Source organism: Procambarus clarkii, chromosome 21, assembly GCF_040958095.1.
Source record: "Procambarus clarkii isolate CNS0578487 chromosome 21, FALCON_Pclarkii_2.0, whole genome shotgun sequence".
NCBI classification, from domain to species: domain Eukaryota; kingdom Metazoa; phylum Arthropoda; class Malacostraca; order Decapoda; family Cambaridae; genus Procambarus; species Procambarus clarkii.
The window spans coordinates 1147722-1169213 of record NC_091170.1 but is presented as its reverse complement, the minus strand read 5'-3'; positions in this window follow the sequence as shown (position 1 = coordinate 1169213).

Sequence of the window (21492 nt, the reverse complement as noted above, 5' to 3'; positions counted from 1 at the left end):
TGCAACGGATTATTTGCAAACTCCTGGACGGAGTACGTTAATAGATCAACCGGTCAAACCAATCGGTGGGAGAACGAAACAATGCGGTGGCTGATGCATATCCCGAGCCTAGCCCCTGGAATATCTCTCAAAAACAAGGGGAGGGGGAGTGTTATGATGCAACCCGCTCTCGCACAAGACAGCACATATATGACTTAGTGCTTATAGTCAATATTTCGCTTATGAATTAGTACATATGTGGTATTTTCCCAGTTATATTTTTTCAAGGCCCAAACTCTTCCTCACGTCCCAATTTACGTCTCACAGTACCCGTCCATCGCCGTAGACAGTAGAATAGTCGTGATTGGTTCAATTATGATGAAAATTTTAGTTTTCAGGTTCCACATGGATTGTGAAATTTACCTACTATTGCCCATGCTCTTAGAATATTACAGATCAGCTACATGCTACTGAAGGCTCGTAGTTTTGTTTTGAGAAATATTAGTTGTTCTTAGTTAATTATAATAAGCACTGTAATTTATTACATCAAATAAAAGTGCTGCACCAATCAACCCTATATACATTAGTTTGTGCTAAAAAATCTTTAGGAATGTAATGTTTGTACGTCCACAGAAAACGATATTACATTGGAATGGCTATGGGGTAAACTACTACAAACAGGATGGTATAGTGTCTACTACCTACTGTAGGATAGGTATAGGGTCAACTACCACCGAGTGGTAGTGTAAAGTGGGTCCATACTACTTGTAGGATGGATCTGGGCCCAACAACTGCCCATAGAAAGGGAATGGAGACCACTATCATTCACAGGATGGGTATGGGGTCCACTACCACCTATTGGATGGGTACAGGGTCGACTACTGCCCACTGGATGGGTATATGTTCCACTTCAGGCCAAAGGATATGTTTGGCGTCCACTATACCGCCCACAGGATGGGTATGGGGTTCACAATCACCCACAGTGATGTGGTGGAGGCTGACTCCATACACAGTTTCAAGTGTAGATATGATAGAGCCCAGTAGGCTCAGGAATCTGTACACCAGTTGATTGACAGTTGAGAGTCGGGACCAAAGAGCCAAAGCTCAACCCCCGCAAGCACAATTAGGTGAGTGCAGGATGAAAATTGTGTCTACTACCGCACACAGGATGGGTATGGCCTCCATTGCCGCCCACAGCATGAATATAGGGTCCAGTACCATCCACGGAATAGGTATATGCCTAACTACCGCCGACAGGATGAGTATATCGTCTACTACAGCCAACAGGATTGGCATGGGGTTAACTACCACCCATAGGACGTGTAAAGAGTACACTACCGCCATCAGGGTGGGTATTGGGTCTATTACCGCCCACAGGATGGGCATGGCGCCCACTGCAACCCACATGATAAGTATGGTATCAACTACCGCCCAAAGGATAGGTATGGCATCCACTGCCGCATACAGGATGGGTATAGGGTCCAGTACCGCCCACGAGATGGGCATGGGTTCAATACCACCCACAATATGCTTATGGGGTCACGTACCGCCCACAGGATAGGTATGGGGTCCACTACTGCCCACAGGATGGGTTTGGGGACCACTATCATCCACAGGAAGGTCCACTACCGCAGACAGGATGGCTTTGGGACCACTATCATCCACAGGATGGGTATATGCGCCACTACTGCCCACAAAACGAATAAGGGGTCCACTACTGCCCACAGGATGGTATGAGGTCCACTATCGCTCACATGATGGGTATTGGGTCGACAACCACTCACAGGATGGGTAGGGGGGGGGGGGCACTACCACCCAAAGGATGGTGTTACGGCCCTCTCGGGACGCAACGGGGTTGTTACTCTGATGTTGTTAGAGGAAGTTATATCCGACCCCAAGCCAGTAGTGGCTTTCAAGGGATGTGATCCGTGACGCAAGAAACTTAAAGGGGGAAGGGAAAGAAAGTTAAGAACTTAAGACTATAATTGTTCCCATCACCAAATAAATAATATATAAAAGTGCACAGGGGGAGGGGTATTAACACTGTACAGGGGAAAATCCACAATTGTCTTCTGCTGAAGACTCTGGAGCAAAACTCTCGGTGCTGAGTCCTCGGTGCTTTTCGTGGTCTCTTGACGAACTCTTCTGAGAAGTTGAGCCTACCCTGGCCACAGGTCAGCCAAAACACAGGTCCACTGGGGGCACCGCCGTGGAGGCCGTCCAGCAGGTTCGCTGGCAGGTTCCGGATCAGCAAGGCAGGTCAGGTCACTCCACGGGCGATATTAGGGTAACGCCCTAGACAGGAGCTTCGTGTGATACCACATATCACTCTCCTGTCCTCAGTACCCCAGTGGATAATCGTTTCCAGCAGTCGGTCCCGGGTAATCCTTCTACTGCCACTCCACTGGCAGGGTAACACCACAGTGTTCTTCCGGGGGACGACTTCACAGCTGCTGCAGCAAAGCACACGGTATGGAGACGGCTTCCTCGGGTAGACTGACTCAACTTCCATCACAGCAGTCCCAGGTCGACTCTGTAAGCAGACACGTCATCAATAACTGGGACCCACTAAAACACCTCACTTACGGGCTCAGGCACGAACGCCCGACATATCCACTCCATAGATGGCGCTGTCGTCGGAGCACCACCTCACCAGAGGTCAGGAGCGGCTGTGTTGTGAGCTGCACAGGACTGGAAACTGGCCCTTGTGGCCAATATACGTCGTCCTCACCAGGTGTCATCGTCCGTTTGGAGGGGGTTTCGGGAGCTGACCCACAGATGGCGCGGTTGTCACTGCTTCGTGCTCGGACGTTGGATCCGGGTTCGTAACACCTCCCCACCAAAAAGAATTTGGTTTGGGGTTCTAGAAAAAGAAACACAAACCAAATTAGTACGGCGACACAACTCCAAATGGACTCACATGCTTTATATACTGGAACGGCGAGGCTGTCTCGTCCACAGAACTGTACTAAAGAAAAACCCTGGCACAAAGGGACCTTGAAAACGGCAGGCGATGACCTGCCTGACGTAATTTTCCACGCCTCCTCTGCGATGTCAAGCAGGGGCCTCATCTCACATCTCTCGAGTAAGGATCGGTGTGGACACGATCTGGGGCGACTCGACACTTCCCTATGTCGTGGCACCGATGATGGCTGGACACAGACGGCATTTCTGGTACCGATCCGGCGGTCCTTCAGGGAGTCGGGCACCTGGAATACAGGGGTCTGATAATTCAGAGTGACAGCGACAGCGGGTGAAACAGTACTTACAGCATACTCTACTAGGTCCACACCTAGTCCCAACGGGGCTGTTCGTACGTCGCGGATGGCATTCGCTCTGCCACCGTCAGGTCGACCAACGTTCCACATAACGCTGCATTGAGGCTCAGCAGTCACGCGGGGGGTGCCAACCTGTCGGAAGCAGTCACTCACATTATCATATCTCGTACCTCCTGTATCAACCATCACCTTCCAGGTCCCTTCTTCGACTGCAACACTCATAGTGCACGTCTCTAATCCCTGGGACCTCTTCGCGATGTTCAAGGGAGCCATCATCCTTCGGGTCGTCCACTGATCCTTACTGAGAACACAGAGAACACATACAAGAACAAAACAAAATATCGCTAAGAAACATGGGGCCAATTGAGGGATAAGCTTCCTGAGCCTGTAATGTCCATAGCAGGCTACATCCATTAGTCTGGTTTGGACCAAAGAGGGCACTAGACCTTTCGAACACACCTCACATACCTCTGACGTCTGGGGAATCTCTGGCCGGTTCAAGAAACGCCGTACCTTGCCATACCGCAAGTACTCATCTGTCTTTGCTCCAGACTCATTGGTATCCGTGGGTGCCCGCACACAAGGCCTCTCTTCCTGCTCAGTTACCTCTGCTATCGTTACCGCATGTTCCTCCTCGGGAGAAGAATCAGGAGACACTGCTAGAATACTGTCGATCTGCGGGTGAGAGGACAAATTAGACCTGTTTGAATCCGGGTCTGCCTTTACCTGGATATTACCATTGCCTGTTACCTCAGACCGTGCTGTTCCGGTAGACTCGTCCGCAACCTTGGGAAGATTGATGCTCCAATCTGTCACCAAGTCGTTGGCTAGTACCACGTCAATCCCAGCCACAGGGAGAGTATCGACTACTGCCAACGCACATGTGCCGCTGAAGTAAGGCGAGTCGAGATGTACCGTCACTAAGGGGGCGATGTACTGCGTCTTAGGAAACCCAACCAGGACAACCTTTTGTCTCCCATCCATACTTACTCGCTCGGGTAACGAGTTCTTCACGATCAGGGACTGGGCTGCTCCACTATCTCTGAGCACTACTACAGATCTACGAGTATGATCACTCGTTACATACCCGCTTGAAGTGTGAGGGGCGAACAAACTTGATCCTTCCTGTGTCGTCGTCGACTGGTTTCCTGCTGGTGGTGTAACACAGCTCATCATCATCACCTCTACGTGCGCCACCACCTCTTCTGCCTCGGCACATAGCAGCTACATGCCCTTTCTGCCCACAAGTCCAGCACACCATATTCCTCCTCGGGTTCCGGTGTTTCGGACTGCTAGGACTTGTTCTTCGAGGGCTACTTGGGGACGTCTTCTTAGCGCTTCGTGGGACGGGAGTCTCTTCTTCGTCCTGAGGTTTATCAAACCGGCGTTGGTAATGCCTTGGGACGTACTTAGCAGAAGGCCTATGCGTCAGGATGTACTCCTCAGCCATGGTGGCTGCGCACTCAAGGTCTCTACCTGCTGTTCCTCTAAGTACGTCTTCAGGTCTCCAGACAAACAATCCTTGAAGTCCTCTAGCAGTATCAGCTGCTCGAGGTCTTCCTTGGTCTCCACCTTCCGAGAGGCACACCATTCCTGGAAAAGTCGCTCCTTGATGGTGGCGAATTCGGTGAAAGTGTGCTCTGAGGTCTTCTTCAGGTTTCTAAACTTCTGTCTATATGCCTCAGGTACCAATTGGTACGCCATGAGCACAACCTTCTTCACCTTGTCGTAATCGCCGGAGTCGTCAAGGGATAACGTAGAGTAGGCGATTTGGGCCTTCCCAGTCAAGACTGACTGTATCATGATGGCCCAATTCTCCCTTGGCCACTCCAAAGAGGCAGCGACTTTCTCGAAGGCTGCAAAGAACTTTGAAACTTCCCTCTCATTGAACTTGGGGACCATTTTGATGTTTCTTACCGGATCGAAACTGCTGGTGTCCGATGTTGGCCTCCGACCACCGCCTAATCGCAATACTTCTAGTTCATGTTGTCTCTCTCTTTCCTCTCTGTCTCGTCGTTCTTGCCTGTCTCGTTCTTCTCTTTCTCTTTCTCGTTCTTCTCTTTCTCTTTCTCGTTCTTCTCTCTCGCGCTTCTCTTCTCTTTCTCGTTCTTCTCTCTCTCGTTTCTCTTCCCTTTCTCGTTCTTCTCTCTCTCGTTTCTCTTCTCTTTCTCGTTCTTCTCTTTCTCGTTCTTCTCTCTCTCTTTTCTCTTCTCTTTCTCGATCTTCTCTTTCTCTTTCTCGTTCTTCTCTCTCTCTTTCTCGTTCTAATTCTAAACGCCTCATCGCCAATTCTTTATCTTGTCTTTCTCTTTCCATTTCTAATTTCTTCCACTCTATTTCTCGATTAATTTCCAAGGCACGCATTTTGACAGTTAGCAAGCTTATATTCAGCTCACCTGCATCACTGTCAATGTCACTGCCTTTATCTTCCTTTTCCATGGAAGCTATTTCCTCACCTTCCTTTGTACTAGGAGTCTCGCCTTCCCGTTTCTCTTCTGCCTTCAAGTGCCGGTGAACCTTGGACAATATTTCCACACGGGAATCACTGGCACGGATCTTGATCTCCAGGTAGGCGCTCACTAGTACAAGTTCCGGTTTGCTCAGATACTTTAATCTGGCAAGACAGTCCTCTCTGTTCAGAAAAGCTTGCACATCGTCCAGATCATCGATGGTAGCTTTTTCTGCCATTGTCACAGATGGAACACTCAACTAGCACTTAACACGCACCGAGCACTGTTCTACGACAATATTGCACTTTATCGCACCAAACACTGCACTTGCCAATATTGCACGTAATTACTTCGGGCACCGCACTACCCAATATTGCACTGAATCACAGCGAACACTTCGCTCTACAGTATTGCACTGAATCACTGATAACCGCACTACTCAATATTGCACTTAATCGCTTAATCACAGCGAACACCGCACTGCACAATATTGCACTTAGTCACTCTTGAGCACCGCACAGGACGTATAACGTCACAATCGTCACACACAGGGGGAATTATATACAGGGATTACGCCACTTCACCACCCCTGTCAAACATACTTAACAAGGGGTCGGATCCCGCTGGGGATGCAAATTATGTTACGGCCCTCTTGGGACGCAACGGGGTTTTTACTCTGATGTTGTTAGAGGAAGTTATATCCGACCCCAAGCCAGTAGTGGCTTTCAAGGGATGTGATCCGTGACGCAAGAAACTTAAAGGGGGAAGGGAACGAAAGTTAAGAACTTAAGACTAAAATTGTTCCCATCACCAAATAAATAATATATAAAAGTGCACAGGGGGAGGGGTATTAACACTGTACAGGGGAAAATCCACAATTGTCTTCTGCTGAAGACTCTGGCGCAAAACTCTCGGTGCTTTTCGTGGTCTCTTGACGAACTCTTCTGAGAAGTTGAGCCTACCCTGGCCACAGGTCAGCCAAAACACAGGTCCACTGGGGGCACCGCCGTGGAGGCCGTCAACATCACGTCCAGCAGGTTCCGGATCAGCAAGGAAGGTCAGGTCACTCCACGGGCGATATTAGGGTAACGCCCTAGACAGGAGCTTCGTGTGATACCACAAATCACTCTCCTGTCCTCAGTACCCCAGTGGATAATCGTCTCCAGCAGTCGGTCCCGGGTAATCCTTCTACTGCCACTCCAATGGCAGGGAAACACCACAGTGTTCTTCCGGGGGACGACTTCACAGCTGCTGCAGCAAAGCACACGGTATGGAGACGGCTGCCTCGGGTAGACTGACTCAACTTCCATCACAGCAGTCCCAGGTCGACTCTGTAAGCAGACACGTCATCAATAACTGGGACACACTAAAACACCTCACTTACGGGCTCAGGCACGAACGCCCGACATATCCACTCCATAGATGGCGCTGTCGTCGGAGCACCACCTCACCAGAGGTCAGGAGCGGCTGTGTTGTGAGCTGCACAGGACTGGAAACTGGCCCTTGTGGCCAATATACGTCGTCCTCACCAGGTGTCATCGTCCGTTTGGAGGGGGTTTCGGGAGCTGACCCACAGATGGCGCGGTTGTCACTGCTTCGTGCTCGGACGCTGGATCCGGGTTCGTAACACCTCCCCACCAAAAAGAATTTGGTGGGGACAAGTATTCCTCATTCCAGCACCAACACAGGGGACAATATTCTTCCTCCTTGCAGGAGATCAACACAGTACATCCACCTCTGATGACAGTTTCGACTCAAGTGGGGTCAACATGTCTCACTAGCCTCACATCTTGTCCGCAAAGTCTCAATATCTCATGTCATGTCACTTATTTACATATTTATTCTCTGCCCATGCTTCTAAATTATTCATCAATATTAGCCAAGCTTCTAATATTTATTCACATGTCTATATTTCCCTTGACCTCTCAGTTGGGTCTGGTTTTCTGAATACCTCTTACTGGGGGTAGACTCGTTTTTCAAGCCACGTGGGATCATAACACAGATCAACAGCTAAGAACATACCTTCTTGCAGCAAGAATCCGTTCCTACAACACTGAAAGGTACTAATGAGATCACAGTCTCGACCCACTGGACTGGTCATGAACAAAAATGAACTACTTGAACACTTAGTGAACCCTCTAGCAATTACTGCACTCGACACTAACAGTATCAAATCACTTCAACAGCTCTTCAGCACATGATACTCAATTTTATAACACTGTCATTAGGACAGATAACTAATAAATACTTTAGGTCTCAGTTACTTTACATTAACCGCTGTCACTACCAGTCAACAATTAATCAATTAAATATTTTAATTAATAAATGTTAATCACAATGTCAATCACAATTAATAAATTAAATAATTAATTAATTTATGTTATCTCATCAATAATTATAATAATGAGTGACTTGTTAATGTTTTATCACACAGAGGCAAACAATAACAAGGTATTACTAGACTCGACAGGTTTACTCACGCAATTAATTAATATATAATCAATATACAGCATCACTGAGACGTTGCTAATAAACCACTTACCAATGTGTCAGTGAAACAGCCGTAGAGTTCTCAACACTCCCAACACCTGTGTCACCCAAACACTGTTACTGAACTAGATGGTAACAAATCCTAGCTGACATAACTTACACACACACACACATCGGTCACTCCACAGTGGTACGACACCACCTTGAAATGTTAAAACCTGTCACCCACACCGAGATGACAGTTTGACTCTTCACAATCTCAATAGATCCCAGCACAGAGGAAGCACGTCGCAAGATATACTCTGGTTGATCCATCAGAGATTGGGTGATTACTTATCCCTAAAATATTACAAAAACAGATATGGGCCCGTTTTTACATTCGATTACTCCTTAATACACTGACATTCATTCTCCCCGACGATGATATAGGTGGCCTCAGACGACAAGCAGGCTGTTGCTACTCTGGTGGTGAGTTATGTTGATAAGAATATCTCCTTCGTCAGCGAGGGAGCCCGACCTTGAATCCACACAAAGTCGTTGAGGACCACCTCAAGCTGCATCAGATGAATTTCTACACTTCTGGATGCCCATTTTTCCTTCCACGTCACAGGAGTAACTTGATTTCACCACACGAGCTGACCAATCAGCAGACACCGACCATAAAGAGCTCCAGCATAGTCCTGAAACTTCCACATTAATTATTGTCCGTCATGACTCCTGGGTCACTTTGGACCCACTCTCCTACACCCACCCACTCTCCTACACCCACCCACTCTCCTACACACACCCACTCTCCTACACACACCCACTCTCCTACACCCGCCCACTCTCCTACACCCACCCACTCTCCTACACCCACCGACTCTCCTACACCCACCCACTCTCCTACACACACCCACTCTCCTACACCCGCCCACTCTCCTACACCCACCCACTCTCCTACACCCACCCACTCTCCTACACACACCCACTCTCCTACACCCACCCACTCTCCTACACCCACCCACTCTCCTACACCCACCGACTCTCCTACACCCACCCACTCTCCTACACACACCCACTCTCCTACACCCGCCCACTCTCCTACACCCACCCACTCTCCTACACCCACCCACTCTCCTACACACACCCACTCTCCTACACCCACCCACTCTCCTACACACACCCACTCTCCTACACCCACCCACTCTCCTATACACACCCACTCTCCTACACCCACCCACTCTCTCCTACACACATCGCATGACGGGTTTGACTTGGCATGTGCGAGCACGCTCTGTCCTGGGCGAAAAGCTACACTAAGCTCGACTCCGATTATACGAACTTTCACGAGTTTGAACACCATCAAGTCTTTAACAATGCTCATAGATCTCTTCACAGCGATTGTCGCTAATGATTCTTCACTGCTATATAGGCAATCACTTGCTCTAAGACACATGTACTCGTCACTCGTCACTAAGTCACGTGTACTCACTAGGTGAGTACACGTGACACTAATTCTGACCACAGTTACTTATTATATTAGGATCCCGTGAGTACACCGCTGGCTCTTGCCAGACAACTGAGGTTTCCCTCTCACATCGGTTTAGCTCAATGAAATCACATGTGTCTTTTCCAGGTCTTTCACACTGCTAGTATTGTCTCTTCAGGAACACCGAGTGGTCACGGCTTACCCACGAACCGTTGTTTGCGATGTAATTTGCAGTAATCCTTAATATAATCCAATCACACCAAAAAATCTATCAGTGATACGGGTCTGACTGATTTAACAGTTACAAAAGAGCACTTTTACCCCAGCCTTTGGTGAGAATTAGCTGACCCTGAGCTCTGGTGTGGCAGCGTCCTCTCTTCTTGAAATATGGAGTCTGAATGACGCCTTGAGGCATGACGCCCACATGCTCTCCAGGATTCCGTGATAGCGTCCCCTGTTGACCAATGGCAGAAGCTAGGCATTCCCGTTTTTTCTGTAAACGTATCTGACTGACACTCGCACCTATTCCTCAGCCAGAGTCGTTGTTTGGTTTCCATATCATCCAGCGAAAAGCGAAATTGTCTCAGAAAGGGGGAAAAGAGGGATTGTGGTTAGAACCCAATGGTTTTGAGGAGAAAGGGCCCATCTCTGCCCCTTCCACCACAGTATCCTCCAAAACTCACTCCTCCTGTGTAAAGATACACCAGGCCTGATACTGTTCATCTGTTTACTCAGTTACAACAGGACTATATGACCCAGGTCAAACCTGATGACCTCTTTAGACCCTTCAGACCAAACTTGACACACAGTGGATGACAAATAACGAAGTTGTGCCATGCAAGCACACATACAAGCAACCATAAGCAATAAGAGCAAGCATAAATGTGTGCCTTTAGGAAGCATATCCTCACAAGGTAACTCAAAATATTATTTGTTATTTTAAAATTAAAAATAAAATTAAAATTGCTTAGTATATATAAAAAATCCGGATTTTAAAAGACGTACACTGACAATTTTGAGTAAAATGGTGTCAATGATTTGTGTCAATGATTGTTCCACAAGTAGATAGGGCAAATACTGCACGATTTTCTTGCAACTGCTAATGATTATTGGCTGGGCCATATCCTCAAACTTAGTGAAGTTTCTGTGAAATAACCAGTCAAACAGATGAGAAAAATATTACAGAACCCTTCATAAAAATTTTTTTACAGGTCCTTTGCTATTTGCATAAAATTATTCACCAACAAAATATTACCACTTGTTACTAAGTGTATTTCATATATGGTGACAAATAAGAATGCTTAAAACCCTTTGTAATATAACGAACGAAAAGATTTAAATATCTATTCCAGTTTTGGGTTATGACAAAATCTGAAGCAAAACCTTTTCTATAGTCAGTTGAGAAACTTTAGAAAAATAAATTATTGTGAGACAATGAATGCATCTTTTTTAAGTGAAAGGGAAAGTCAGCGCAATGCTTACTAATTATCTAATATTATGTAGTGTATATTATGTAGACTAATATACACGTCTTAAGTTCCTACTTAGAATATGAATCATTCATTGCATTTTTCCTTTTCAACGCATATAAGTGTTTTATAATACATCTCCCATACTTTTGTATGGGAGATGAAGGAATGCAAAGGTTATAACCCTGAAAACACAAACCGAAACTGTCTCTATTTTCCGATTGTTACAACTTGTAATAAAGTTGTTACATCTTGGCTTAACGTGTTTATGACGTATTAGAACGTTGTTACAACTTGCTATATTGGTTGTTATAACTGGTTAGGAGGTGTTAAAACTTGTTCGAACGTTGAACCAACGTGGTAGTTTCGGTGTGTGTTTGGTGGGAAGGGAATTACCATGGGGTGCACCTGGGAATAATTACTCACACTCTTACCTCCATCATCTCTCTCTGCTTCCCTATGCAAACGATGAGTCACAATAACGTGGCTGAAGATATAATGACCAAACGAAACACCAGTAAATGAAGAAACGACGACGTTTCGTTTCGTCCTGAAGTGTGGTTTGGTCATCATATCTTCCTCCCTCTCTTTTCCTTTCTTTATCTGCCTCTTCCTGTCTTTGTCTCTCCTCGAGCTGCCCTGCTGGAGACAGTGCTTATGAGATTTATTCCCTGTACACACACACCGCCCAGAGGAATGTTTGTAAATGCGATTTTAATTGTCAATAATTATTCTTTCCCCTGCCTACAATGTGATCCAGATGTTAGGTCAGGTTAGGTTAGGAAACCTTTAGTTGAATACCTTTCCAGACATCTAATGGGTGAATTGCAGCGTGGAAACTGAACAATAACAAACAATGAAAAGTGAAACAAGAGGAATCAGCTTAACACTAGTGCTTGGATTTCAATGGCGGCAGCGGCAGCGGCAGTGGTGGTGCTCGGGTCGATGGCAGGTGTAAGGTGATGGATGACAGACTGCTCTATTGCCGGGTCACTGAGACTTCCGCTGTTAGTAAACTAACTGTAAACCCGGAGACGAATATCTTGGATAGGAGACTTTGGAACTCTGTGGGGACTTCTTTTTAAGCCTATGGCCTAGGAAAACTGTGGAGATTAAATTTTAAGTCTACTGGAAGAGTTTGCAATAAAGTCTATGAGCTAGGAAATTTACATTCAAATCTATGGCCTAGGTAGTTTACATTCGATGGCCTAGGAAATTAATTTAAGTCTATAGAGTATGGCCTAAAAACTCTATTCAAGTCTTGACCCTAAGATTTCCATTTAAGTCTACGGGCTGGGAAGTTTACCTCTAACGCTATGAGAATTTTATATATAAATCTGCAGGAACTTCATACCACATCTCTCTTCCCATAAAATAAAAACGGGTCCTCTACGTCGCACCATTTAAATTTTGCAAGAAAAGTCTACTGGAAGAAAATTTACATTGAAATCAACAGGTAGTTTACACTTAAGACTGATAATTTCAAACTTCATCTTACACCAAAATTTGAAAATGCCAAGTCTATGTAATGCGATTTAAAAAAAAAACATAGGAAACGTCTGATGGAAAAAATACATCTAAGCTTATAGGAATTTTTTCTTGACAATGAATGGGAATTTCACGTCTTATCTCGCCCAAAAAATTCTAAAATGCACCACCATAGTCATACTGTCTTGCCTATGTACAGAGATTGTTGGGGCTGCCATTCCCAAAGTGAGCTTGGAAAGACATAGATGACATTCGTCTCGTTCTAAATATTTTCTTTTGATTTGGAAGAGTTCTTCATGAACAAGTTTGCTGAATTCAGTAACCTTTACACGAAACAATGCCAATATATAAAAATTCATGGAAATGTTAAAAAGAAATAATAATAATAATTAAATTAAAAATAATTGCAATATAAATAATGATAATAATTCAATTAATAGTAATAATAATAATAAAAAAAATTGAAACTAATTAAAATTAAATAGAAATCATGATATGTAAAACACAATTAATACATATGTAAGCAAATAACATAAAACATTACCTAAGATATTTGTATAAAACTGGTTTTGTTTGTTACCACAGATCACAACTGCTTCACCAAGCCTGGTACAAACACCTCCTATGGATATTTGATTGAGTGCAAGTGTACCCACGGTGAAGGGTCCAAGCTGCACCTAACCAAACAGAATACAAGTAAGTCTGTCTGTCACGGTAGAGGGTCCAAGCTGCACCTAACCAATCAGGATACAGGGTACTCTCTGTCGACTATCCTGTATCCTGTTTCTGTCAGCTGTGATGAAGGGTCCAGATGCACTTTCAAACAATACATTAAAAAAATATTGTAAATGAACGTCTGTTTAGTACATTTATATAGTTTATATAGTTCACTGTAAACATATGTTTACAGTGAACTATTTATCTTAAAGAAAGTGTTAAAACAATAACATGAATGTCTGACAATGAGAATACAGTTTAAAGGATTAATTTAAACTGGATCAATATAAACTGGATCTTTTTCGGATCAATATAAATTCAAATCAATTCAATGGCTTTATACAAAAAAGAATTTACACCCTCGGCAGTCTCCATGTATATGATTCTAAGGCAAACCCGGATCAAAATCACTCCCAACACAGTTCATGCAACATAGATCTGACTTCCATAGAACTCAACATTCCTGGCAGTAAAGCGTCACTTTGTCACAGCAGTTCCTTCAAAATTACAATTATCCAGCTGTGAGTCTCACTGCTTTCTCTGCTGACAAGTTGTTTTATTCTATGCTGTATACCTGCTGCACCATGATAAATATATATATCACTTATTCTTAAGTTGTATTACCTGACAACTAAGTTTGTTCTTCTGGGATAATTAGAGTGGCCAGAGACTATAATAAATAAAACGGAATTGATTGAGTTTGTGATAAAAATGTAATATAAAGGAATTGATTGAGTTTGCTGGATGTGCGACTCCCTTCAGACAAAAAGATACCATTCGTTTGTGAACAATTTCTTGAAGTGTGGGTATGGACATAATACCCGATATGAGACTGCAATGAGTGCCTGGATGAACACCCAAGATTCGTCATGAACATTTTCTCCATTCGCAATTAAGGTAACCAAAATCAATGTGAGAGTTTGATTTGAGAATTTGTGAGAAGTTTTGGAATAAATTGAAATTGGTATAAGGAATTTTAGCTCTGAAAATTTCTAAGAATTTTCTGTATTCTTTAACCTTTATTCCTGTCATGATATTCAACTAGGTCGCCTGAGGAAGGACTTGCTTAGCTAACACACCAGTGTAGTAAACAGCTCATTCCTCACTTTGTGACCATGTATGAACAATTGACTAGGCGCGAGCAAACGCCGAGACCCCAATGAAAATTTAAATCTCCCCCACTAGGCCGCTGACCCTCGCCAATCGCCGAAGAGAATCTAACGAGTAAGTCACGGGCTCTCACAACAATAATTTATTGTTGTGTGGTGCCGTATATTTGATCTAAAGCTCAGAAAATTAGTCTCAATTTTATTAGTCGAGTGTGAAGACCATTTGCATAACAATAATAATGTGTGGGGTGTAACGAAAAGACAGTGTTAACCATGACAACTTAGTTTATTCAATAAAGTACTAACTACTACAACAAAACAAAAAGAAATGTCAATGACGTTACTCGAAATCCTTCCTGTGACACTATCAATGACAGCTAGACACCAGCCCCTCGGACTGCATAATGAACTAACACGAACATAAGCGTCACCACAGAGGAATCAACAAGAAACAAGAACTAACAGATCTATAATCACAATTACAACAAATGGCACAGTAGGTTCTGAAATACGTCTCCAGTTACCTCCTAACTGTTCTACGCCTCAGTGCAGTCTACTCCTGCAACAGCGGTTGCAATGCAATCAAATCAGTAGTCTTTCAATGACAACAATAACTAATGGGTTCACTGGCAACTCCAGCACCCTTCCACAAATTAATCCTTACGTTAACACTCCGTCCCACGGACGATCAACAATCAATAACAATTGATTTACGTTAATAACACAATAACATTTACGTTAATAACAAGGTAACATTTACGTTAAATTAACAACTCTTACAACTGTCACTAGTAACGCGGAAATTTCACAACACTCTACCCGTCGAGCATTCAGTGAGAAAATCCCATTAATCCCTGTACTACCAGACAGCTGATTAATCTCTTTTACTAGTTACGTTAATTTACGTTAATCGGTTACTAATCACTCAGCGATGGTAAACTCTGATTTACAATGTCCAAAGTGCTAAGAGAACGGTAATCACTCGTGATTACCTTTAGAGTAATTAATTACTATCCTCAAGATCAATAATTAATAATTAAAATACGCAACCTTTCACACTGGCTCAGCAATTTACATTAAGATATGAATTCCGTCTAAGCCTTCCATACTCAGACCAATTAAGGCGACTAATAACAGTAATTAGCCCCACGTTTACGTTATTCTAAAATGACGCTACTCCTCCCACGAGTCAATCAAATGCCGGTACTTCCGGGCAGATAACGACGTTACGTTAATGGAACAATGTAGCCTTCGTGTGAGTCGATCAAACAAGGATCGAGGTTAATTACTTTGACTTCCAGAAACACGTCAATTACCCGGCCCACTGACTGTTAATTACGACAGACAATACTCTAATTCTTATCTGGCTGATGGCTAGGCTCCTCGAGACTACCGTAGCTGCTTGCAGGAAAGTATATTAACCCAAACGTATTCTACGTTACTCAAATTGTCAAAGAACAAATTCTCTTAAAGCAATGGGCGTTCCCTTGGTTACGTTATATTAATTGCCTCGCAATCACCTCACTGAATACTGGACTTCGATGTCCTACCAGATAACCAGGAGAATATATTTGTACCCAAGTACTCGTCTACAGCCGAGTTCTCCCACGACAATGACAAATCACACTAACAAATTACAGTGATTTACGTTACAATCCGGTTGCAATGACGATACTGCAGAACCTAGCAAAATAACATACAGGACATGAACCCTCTAGAACACTGCCCCACAATGACTTTACTGAACTGCAATCACCTACGGTGATGCTCAACACTAGCAACAATCACCATCAAATGACAACCCCCTTTGCAATAACACACACGGCAAGTACTCTAATTTCCAAATATTAGGATACTGCACACACTTACTTACTTACTGCTGCAAATGACCCCTAGAACATAGGTCAATATATATCAATCACCTCACAGTAAATAAACACAATAACACTGGGCACCGTGACACTACGATTATATATATATATATATAATTACTGCTGACCCATGTAGCCTACAGCTATCAAACGTTATTGGGAACACTAAGGAGAATCTGACACTCCTTAAATCACATGATTGAGTGATTTATCGATCACGCATGTCGATAAACACTCGAGAGTTACGTTACTCGACAGAGCGGGGGCGGTCTCTCTAGACAGCCTCGTCACTCACCAAAACTCACCAAAATTACGTTAATTAATACTGCAACCACAATATATGTTTATATAAATCACACTTGTCACGGCCCTGGGAACAATACAAGAAATTAAAGCCACACTGTGGTACACTCCACAATAATCATTGCCAGGAATCACTGGCGTTACACATACCTGAGCGCTCAGTGTTTGAATTCCACACCTGCAAGACCACACATGGAAATGATATCACTCCGTCTCGCGGACGATCAAAAATGATTACCACAATGAAATAAAAGAATTATTACATGGACATCCTCTCAGTCCTTGGCTTATCTATGTATCCACTGTTCCCGTGTGTACCCACACACACACACACACTGTACGTCTGTGTACACCAGACTTAAGTCCCTCTGGACTGACAAGATGACAACGCAGGTGATTAATCTCCTCGCCCACAATTCACTCCACCTGAACACGTGATGCGTGACAATGTGACGGAACACTTGACCTCGAATTCAAGCTTTAGAGACTACTAATCACCAGAAATACACACATAGGTACTTACTCATTCACACTGCCGGCTTTACACACCATTCCCATACATCAGGCACCCCGCTTTAGGTGGCTGGCTCGTCCCAAGTGGCATAAGCGGCAGTAGTCTTTATTCGAAAAAATTGGCGCACACTCGAACCCCTCCCACTCAACACGGCTGAGTTCGCACCCTCGACTCCCCGGTGAAGTGAAGCGTTCATACCCAGGTGACGCGCACAACGATAGCGTCTCACACAAACATGGGAAATTGCCTTAACACTGACACGAATTTCCCCATTCCCATCGACTGCTACAGAGCACTAGCAAGTCTAATCATCACTGGTATGGGATCTACGAGTCTGTTGCTGCTCGTATGCACATTTCCCCCCGATCCCAGATCACTGTACCTCTACCCCCTGAATAACAATGTCTTAAACCCCTCCAAGCGACGACTTCGGCCGGATTCTGTGACGACCGTTGTCGTAGGTGAAGCAGGAAGCATCAGCAGTTGAGTAGTCCAGCCACCACGATGCCCTATACTTCAATTTGGCCGAATTGAGTACAGAGAGCGTCTTGACAAGGTGGCAGCTGAGTTCAGAATGAGGCTACACTGGCTCTCCCCGCGTCCTTCTCGAAATAACCAATGAGAGGAAGGCATACAGCGGCCTACCCCTCTCATCCAATCAGCGACGGTGTAGCATAGCCCCTAGGGCTGCTCCAAGATGGCCGACCAACATGGCGGCTCAAGATGTTTACTAAGATGGCGGCTGGTTTCCATGACAACGACTCAAGTGGCCAGCCAGCGCGGGAGGCCACATGTCACCCACGCTGGCGGCCTAGCCGTTCCCGCCAAAGCTGAGTCTAGCCTCATGCCATACAATGAGATGATGCTATCAGCTCTAGCACTGTCCACAGACATGCCACCCCGGCCAGGGTAACATTTATGGACTGCTGATGACTGGGGCTCTCACATGAGCCCAAACACTAGATGTTTCGGTTGCTGGTTACCAAACTTAAGTCCGCCCACTTAACAAGTGCACTTAACAAGTGTACTGGCTCCCACAGGCATAAGAGCACTATTGTAAGTGAGCTGGTGAACCATCTCCTCACAATCAACACTTTGAAGGTGGCATAGTTCACATTCATGCGGGCATAGTTCACAGTCATGCAAGCATAGTTCACAGTCATGTGGGCATAGATCACAGTCATGCGGGCATAGATCACAGTCATGCGGGCATAGATCACAGTCATGTGGGCATAGTTCAAAGTCATGCGGGCATAATCACAGTCATGCGGGCATAGATCACAGTCATGCGGGCATAGTTCAAAGTCATGCAGGCATAATCACAGTCATGCGGGGCATAGATCACAGTCATGCGGGCATAGTTCAAAGTCATGCGGGCATAATCACAGTCATGCGGGCATAGATCACAGTCATGCGAGCATACATAGTTCATAGTCATGCGGGCATAGTTCAAAGTCATGCGGGCATAGATCACAGTCATACGGTCTCAGACATTGACTGTTAATTTCGACCGTGTTTCAAGTTGATCGAATTCACTCATAATGACATAAGGACATTCTTAATTTTAGGTCTCTAATAGCATCAGAAAAATTAACGTGGCCCCTTTGAGGAGAGGATATGACCCAGATGCTTTTCAAAAAACCTTTCAGAAATCTCTCTGCACAGTAACTTTAGTTTCGGATCAATATAAAACGGATCGTGTGAGATAATGGGAACTATAGCACATTTGGCTAGATTGAAAGTAAGGTTGTATTCTACATTATAGCTCTCACATATTCCTCTCAAGATCTTCAAAGAATCTTATGTCGGTGAGAGTAGAACTAGATCATCAGCGTAGTAGAAAACATTGGCCTTAGTTGTGCCTCTGCTTCAGCCAGCTCGACGGGATTTTAACTCCTTCATCAATGGATGAAGATAGAGAGCAAATAGTATAAGACTGAAAACTGTACCTTGTTTGACTCCATTTTAGTGAGAAATCTTCAGAGTGGACATAACTCCTTTTCACAGAGACATTGCATGAATAAGAAAAATATAGAAATCTAGCAATGACAGGACATACTTTTTTGTTAAGCAATTCTTTAAAAAAGTGTAGTGTGTTCAGATGTGCCAAAAGCTTTGGAAGCATCATGGAACAAAGAGAGAACAGAGCTACTGAGTAAGTTGTAGTACTGAATAGTTTCGTTCCAGAACACAATTCACTATCGTACCTGGTTAAGAGTCCAAGCTGCACTATACCGCTCACTATATGTCATCTGTCCTCCAAGGGCTATATTCAATACTGTCCTGTAAGCCCCGACGCCATACCCAAGTCTATATTACCATTTGAGATGTGTCCAAGATGCACTACACTACCCAGTGTTGAATTAAGTCTAGTATGTCACCCGTGGAGAATGGTACAGACTGTACAATTAGACAGGTAAGTTTCATCTGTCACCCGAGCAGAAGTACACGTCTCTGTCACCCGTTGTGACAAGTCTTAGCAGTAATGAATCGCTTAGTATGTAAGTCTCTTCTGTGACCCGTGGATATGACTTCCAGCTGCACTATACCACCCAGAACTAAAACAACTATATAAGCAAACAAGTTTTTGTCACCAGTGTAAACTCCGTTCAAACTGCACTATACCGTCCAGTAAACAAATACATGTATATAACTCATATTTGAGTCCAAGCTGAACTATAACAAACAGTTTTCAATTCTCTGTCATCCATGGAGAAGGGAACAGGTCACACTATACTCACTAGTTCCCCATTAAGACTGGAAGCGAGAGGCTCAAGAAGCACGGTACCTCTCAGTGCCCAGCATGTTTCAACCACTTGTGTCGGAGGACGCCAAATACTGTTATATAACTGCCTCTATTATCTGATTGTAGAAAGGTAGTAGGCTGTAGAAAGGTCTAACTTTAATTTCTGATATAAATAAAAAATGTCAAAGGTTCTTAAAATGTTGATTTTCTCAACTAAATTTTAGCCCCTTTAGCTATGTACAGATAACAGTTTTTATAGTCTTTTATGTGTGTGTGTGTACTCACCTAGTTGTGTTTTCAGGGGTTGAGCTCTGGATCTTTGGTCCCGCCTCTCAACCATCAATCAACTGATGTACAGATTCCTAAGGCTACTGGGCTCTATCATATCTACATTGGAAACTGTGTATGGAGTCAGCCTCCACCACATCACTGCCTAATGCATTCCTCTTGTTAACTACTTTGACACTGAAAAAGTTCTTTCTGACGTCCCTGTAGCTCATTTGGGTACTCAATCACCACCTGTGTCCCCTTGTTCGCGTACCACCAGTGTTAACAAGTTTATCCTTATCTACTCTGTCAATTCCTCTGAGAATTTGGTAGCTAGAGTTCATGTCTCCCCCTTACTCTTCTGTCTTCAAGTGTCGTGAGGTGCATCTCACGCCGCCTGTCCTCATAACTCATACCGCTTAGTTCTGGGATGTTACGGACTCATCATTACCGTCCGAGTGCGCCCTAGTAGTTCCAGCCCCATCTACGAGTCTGCACTCGAAATCCCCCTGGAATTGGACGCTACATAGACATTGCTGAGCCATTGCTGTGTTTCAGCAATGCATTAGCGTTGCTGAGCCACAGCAACCTTCCCTGTCTCCCAGTACTCTCCACCATTCCCCTCTCACCCATTTCCTCAGCCTCCCAACCATTCCTCACTCCACTGTCCCCTCGTCCTCCCCTCCATTTCCCACTCCACCATCCCATCTTCCTTCCCACCATGCCCCACACCCCTGTCCCTTTGTCCTCCCCACCATTCTCCATTCCCTCATCCCCTCGTCCACACCATCCCAAACTCCCCCGTCCCCTCGTCATCCCCTCCATTCCCCACTCACTCGTCCGATGCCTTCCCAAATGGTCTGATGTTCCCATCAGAAAATTTTGAACATCAAGTGATCTGATGTTCCCATCACTGAAATATAAGAAAAACCGTTAAAAAATTATATGAAATTATGAAAAAAAAATAATCTATACCCACGAAATGAACAGTATGGTAAACAACACAGCTCAATTCCAATGCAATTCACTTAAAATAATTAAATCAAAATTAAAATAAATCAAAATTTATGAAAATTCAATTTGTCAATGCAATCAGAAACACTGAAATGTAATTGTAACTTATTTAGTATAGCATGTGTGTTGCTCTTTCATGGAATAGGTGGCGCTGTTTTTTAAGAAAAGCATAGATTTACCTGACACAGGTGTGGTATCTATATTTATACTTACGAAATGAACAGTATGGTAAACAACCCAGCTTAATTCCAACACAATGTCACACAAAAGAACTAAATAAAAAATTAAATAAATCGAAATCTATGAAAATCAAATTTATCAATAAA